Genomic DNA, 6,237 nt, shown 5'->3' on the forward strand with positions numbered 1-6,237 from the left:
CTTTTTTAAATCCTTAAATTCTTTTGAATTATTTTTAAATTCTTTAAAAAAAACTTTAAAATCCCGTCAATAAGTCCCTAGTAATTCCGGAAAATCACTTGAGTCCTTACAAAATCCTGTGACATTTTTTCAAAATCCTTTAAGCACACAAAACTTTTTTTAAATCGCTTCAACATCTTTAAAATCATTTATATCTTACGAAATTGACTAAAATTAATAAAAACCTCGTAAGGTCTTCAATTTTTTTTAAATACCTTTAAATCTCATAAAAATCCTAAAAATCTTTGAATTTTGCAAATCCCTTGAAATCTTTTTAAATAACTTTTCAATTACTTGCTTGACATTCTTTAACACCAATAAGAATGTTTTAAAATCTTATAAAATCTCTTGGAAAACCTTAAAAATCCTCTTGGATTATTCTTAAATCCTTTAAAAAGAAACTTTAAAATCCCGTCAAGTTCCTAGCAATTACTTAGAATCACTTGAATTCTTATAAATCCTGTAAGATTTCTTGACAATTCTTCAACACATCAGAATGTTTTGAAATCTCTTCAACGTCTTTAAAATCAATTTAAATCTTTCGAAATTTCTCAAAATTGACTACAATTATTTCAAATCCCTGAAAATCCGTTAAATCCTTTTGAATTATTTTTAAATCCTTTAAAAAGCAACTTTAAAATCCAGTCAATCCCTAATAATTACTTACAATCACTTAAATTCTTAGAAATCCTGTAAGACTTCTTCAAAATCCTTTAAATACATGGAACTTTTTTGAAATCACTTCAACTTCTTTAAAATCATTTGTAATCTTCCGAAAGTGAATAAATTTAATTAAAATATCTTAAACTACTTCAAGTTTCTTGAAAATCCTTGAAATATTTTTAAATTCATTAAAACCTTTTTAAATAACTTTTCAATAACTCGTTTAACATTATTTAAAATCACTAAAACTGTCTTAAAATCTGATAAAATCTCTTTTAAATCCTTAATTCCTTTGGAATTATTTTTTTAATTTTTAAAAAGAAACTTTAAAATCCTGTCAAGTCCCTAGTAATTCCTAAAAATCACTTGAATTCTTAGAAATCCAGTAAGATTTCATGAAAATTCTTTAAATCCTCCTCAGAATTTTTTTGAAATCCCTTGACATTATTTAAAATCACTAAAACTGTCTTAAAATCTTATAAAATCTCTTGTAAATCCTTAAATCCCTTTCAATTATTTTTAAATCCTTTAAAAAGAAACTTTAAGATCTCATCAATCCCTAGTAATTTCTTACAATCACTTGAATTATTAGAAATTCTGTAAGATTTTTTAAAAATTCTTAAACTCCTCAGATTATTTTTGTTTAATCCCTTCAATTTCTTTAAAATAATTTAAAATCTTTCAAAATTGAGTAAAATCAAATAAATCTCTTAAAATCCCTAGGGAGCAAAAAGTGACGTCAGAGGTGAATAATGACAATTATACATCTATGAGCTCGCCTTTTAAGATAATCAGCCCACTCATCGTAAGAACTGTTAGGAAATTTTGGTTAAAAATAATAGAATTTTGCGGTAATTTAGGGAAAGTTACCATATATAATTGATCAATTTACCGTAAATTATCAAAAACTTCCGAAAATTTATAGACATTTTTTAATTGAATTTCCTGCAATTTACCTTACGTTTCCATAAATTAAATGTAATATTACCATAATATACCAAAAAATTTCGTAAATGACACAAAATTTCCGAAAATTTATAGACATTTTTAAATTGAATTTTGGGGAATTTTTGGTAAGTTACCATAAATTACCCAAAAAAATTCATAAATTTCAGGAAATTTACAAAAATGTTTAAAATTGAAATTTGGGTAATTTATGGTAAGTTACCATATTTATTATTTACCTGTAGAATTCCCATAAATTACCGAAAATTACCATAAATTCCAGGAAATGTATAGACATTTTTAAATTAAATTATTGGCAATTTATGGCCTACAACTCGTACTGAAAACATACTCGTCGAAAAAGTCCCTCTTCTCCGCCTAGGTGCATAATATAGTACTTTGATTCCGAAAAACATACTTTTCTGAGTATAAGTTTAATTTTTGTGATGATTTCACTTATCTTTGATGTACCGCCAAAAAATCCTTTTTTGGTTCAAACAAGCATATTTTTCCAAGTATAATGTTTCATTCTTGTGATAATGTATGCCTTTTAAACATACATAGTGAAGTATGGATTAAAATTAATGGAAGAAGCCTACTCTTAACCCCAATAGCCCTTAAGAGCAGTACTTAAAGTACTCGTAAAACTACCCTAGATTTATAAATTTTCAATTTGAACCTGGTAAATGCAATTTCCAGGAGCTAATTCCAGTGGTAGCACGCAATCGCAACTTAACGTCCCGGGTGCGTGATAATTTAGAATGATCCTAGCCAGAATTCCATTACAACTTTGGGATTCTCGAATAACACGGAAGCAACGATGTCAAATTGGCATTCCGAAGTGTATGCATTATTCCAATTTTCCGTACAAATTCCGCACGTGCTACCATTCTCATTATCCGCTGCTGATTGATATGATTTATTTGCGGTGCAGTTGTGTCCTCTCCTATAAATGTACAGGAAATCATAAGCATACATTATCATTTACGAGTGCTGGCACATGCAAGAGCAGGCGATAATAGTCGTTACACGTCCGCTAATTTACACGACGGCGCAAACGTCGAACGTGGACATCGAGAAAGAAAAATTGAGAGAAATAGTGAAAAAAAAAAACTTTCAATCTTGGTTTAAGGCCATACAAAGAGTGGGTCACGTGACCAGATTCCTATCTTACCGGCACTTTTTTTTATTTCACAAATTATTTTCACACAAAGCGCCACATCGAGTTGAAAATGTGGGATAATAAATAAGAAGCACTCAGAAAGTTGGGTCTGATCCTAAGTTTTAATCATTTTGAAAAAGGGGGGAAAAAAATTATTTGCAAAAAAAAAACCTTTTTCATTATTATAAAAACTTAGGACGAGACCCACCTTTCTTAATGCTTCTTATTTATTATCCCAAATTTTCAACTCGATGTGGCTTTTCGTGTGAAAATAGTTTGGGAAATAAAAAAGTGTCGGTAAGGTAGGAATCTACACACGTGGCCCACTTATCAGATGACCTTAGCTACAAAATAGTTTTAATTTAAATTTATCAAGGTGGCCGCAAAACATCCTTTTTTAAATTCCCTGAATTCTCTTTAATTTTTCACATTTTCCCTGACCATTAATATTCAAAGAAAATTCTAATCTTTTACCATTTTGAATATAGAATCTTTTGTAAAAAAAATAGAGCAATTTTAAATTCGAATCAATGAATAAATTTTTTATTTATTATTTCGACACAGCCTAATCTACTTCAAAAAAGTAAACTATTGAAACCGAACTGACCAATGGCGACTGATTTCAAACCCAAAAAGTGACTAAATGTTAATAATTTGACTGCATTTCTTTCAACATTAAAATAACTTAAAAGAATTCAAAGTAATTCTTAAGAATTACAGGGAAATCTTAATAATGGTGTTCTTGCATATTCAGAAGTCACTGACTTTTCATTGTTCTTCATAAAGTTATGTACAAAACAAATGTAAACTTACGAGAGAATTCCCTGAAATTCTATATGAAATATTACGATATTGAAATCTTATAAAATCCCGTAAAAAATTTTTTTAATATCTTAAATCTTATAGGTCTTGTGAGGTCGTTCTATATCTTCTGAAATTGTAGGAAAATCTTTAAAACCGAATGCAAATTTCTGAAATCTCTTTAAAATAACTTGAAATATTTTTAAATACCCTAAACAATTTTAAAATCTTCAAAACTCCTTTAAATGATTGAAATCAATTAAAAATCTCTTCAAATTCCTTAGAATTAAAAAAAGACTTAAAATCTGTTACAATCTTTAAAAAAATCCTAAATTTTTATAAATCCGAAAAAATTGTTCTACATATTTCGAAATTCTCCAAAACGCCAAATAAATTATTCTAAATATCTCAAACTTATTCAAATCTTTGAAAATCCATTGAAATCTTGTGAAATCTGCTGAAACTTTTTTAAATTCCTTGGAATTTACGAAAATAACCTAAAATAATCCCAAATCCTTTGAAATCCCTTCAAAATGTTCAAATATATTAACATTTTTTTGAAATCTTAAAAAAATGTTCAATTTAATCCAAGACTATTCGGAAATAGGTATAGGCTTGAATTCAATACTGATTAATAGGATGGGCTGAAAAACCAAAAAAATTATTAGATTGACTGAATGCCTGACTAAAATTCCCTGACCTTTCCCTGCGATTTTTAGGATTTCTCTGACCTGCGGCCATCCTATGTAACGTAATTAATCTGTAACGAAAGTAAGACTTTTATGTCTATGCGCGCAGAAAATAAACGTGTGCAGCTGCAAATGTGCAATTTATCACATTATTAAGTACATGTCTCGAACATGTAGCACGTACCGTTCAACTCGAATGATATAACACCGATAGACAGTTTAAGTCGATTTTTCTTTGCGTAAGACTGGCATCGTTTCGTCAGCTTTACCTTCGTGGCGTGACTCTATGACTCATTAACTTAAAGAACAGTGCTTCCTTATCGACTTTGAAATTGTGCCGTCTCAGACAAAAGTTAATTTCCCTGACTACAGTCTAAAATTCTATAAATTCGACGTAGACCTCAGGTCTCCGATCAACTCTATACACGTGTCCACTATATCTTTCAGATGAAAAAACAATCCGAATCAAATGCTCATTGTTCCTACTTATCTTCCACAATTACTTAATTATCCAAATATTTCTATTCTATAAATCCTAATAAAAGTTGTATTGCGAAAATAACAAAATTAATTATATTAATGATACTCAAAATAACGTTCAAAGCTAATTAACTTGTTAAGTTAAAAAAGAAATATCCTATATATTGTTGAATCTTAGTAGCGATTTGCATACGAGAATAAAAATTGTTCAAGCGAGAGGTAAATGACGAAACAATTCGTGAATCATGCAGTCACTAAAAACGAGTTATTTGTCTGTTATACATATGTATTCCGCAGCAGCGCGAGTTTGTATTTTTAAAATGATGTAATAAATGTAAAAAGTTTCGTTCGTTAGAGAAGTTTCGATATTACATGTAGATAAGGAATCGTGAATCATCGTTTCAAATGCGAATAAAAAAAAATTTCATTTGTGAATCATCGTTTTAAATACGAGTAAAAGAATACATTTGTGTAACTGCAGTATTCTTGCATACTACAAAATGCATAATATTTTTAATCGTTCTGTGTATTATAATAAGCAAATTATCGATCAATAAATATCAATAAATTTATGTACTTCTCACTGTTAGGGAAAAACGACATTTAATTTATAAAAACAGTGATCCCAATTTCCAATACTATTACATCATTTTTGTAATCGTTATTAATGGATCAAATTCGAAAAGGATTTTTTTTTCATACGTCATTTTTTTGTACAAATACAATAAATGTTATAGAAAATTAAACAGAAATATTTAAAAAGTTAAAATAATCCAAGAATTACTGTTTCACACAAATACAAGCATTGTAAATTGAAATCTGCATAGTGACAAAAACATGCATTAAAAAGCAATTACATATTACGAATTCGATAGCATATCATGAAAATAATGTAAATTATGATTCTAATGACTAAATGCGAGTTTAATGTTCTCTAAAAGTAACTAATGGGCTATTATTATTTTGTAATATATATTTGTGAGATAGGTAAATGTAACGCTTAAATAAATTTCCGAGTGCTATTCGAATTCGTAAAAACAACAATAAAATTAATTGTCATATGAGGATTACACAGGCCAACAATTCTCAGAACCAGAGACCAGACCTACTATACCCGAAGGTTTTTGCTGCGCTGAATCCGAATCTGACCTCAGAAAAATTCCATCACCCTCAGTTTTCGAGATATTCTAACCTAAAAGGGTCAAAAACCCGTTATTTTGATGTGTTCGAGGCCCCGTAACATCGCGAAATTTTTTTTTTCACAAACTGACAATGGCATCGTAAAGAACTACTCTTTACCTTCAAAATGCGATGCCTAACTTTTTGATAAGATTTTTCATAGCCGAGATAACACTAGCCCTAACACTTCAAAATGGCGGATCCAAAATGGCAGCCATATTGAATTTTCAAAATCTGACTTCATATTCTTAATGAGCAACCTCAAAAACCTATATATAT

At 29.0% G+C, this 6,237-nt stretch overlaps 1 long non-coding RNA gene across 1 annotated transcript in view; it reads right to left on the reverse strand.

Annotated features, from left to right (window-relative positions):
• The window catches only part of LOC117179337, a 207,285-nt gene that overhangs the window by 191,174 nt on the left and 9,874 nt on the right, over positions 1 to 6,237 (reverse strand). The gene's annotated exons all lie outside the window — the stretch shown is intronic.

The sequence above is a fragment of the Belonocnema kinseyi genome, chromosome 9 (assembly GCF_010883055.1).
Source record: "Belonocnema kinseyi isolate 2016_QV_RU_SX_M_011 chromosome 9, B_treatae_v1, whole genome shotgun sequence".
NCBI classification, from domain to species: domain Eukaryota; kingdom Metazoa; phylum Arthropoda; class Insecta; order Hymenoptera; family Cynipidae; genus Belonocnema; species Belonocnema kinseyi.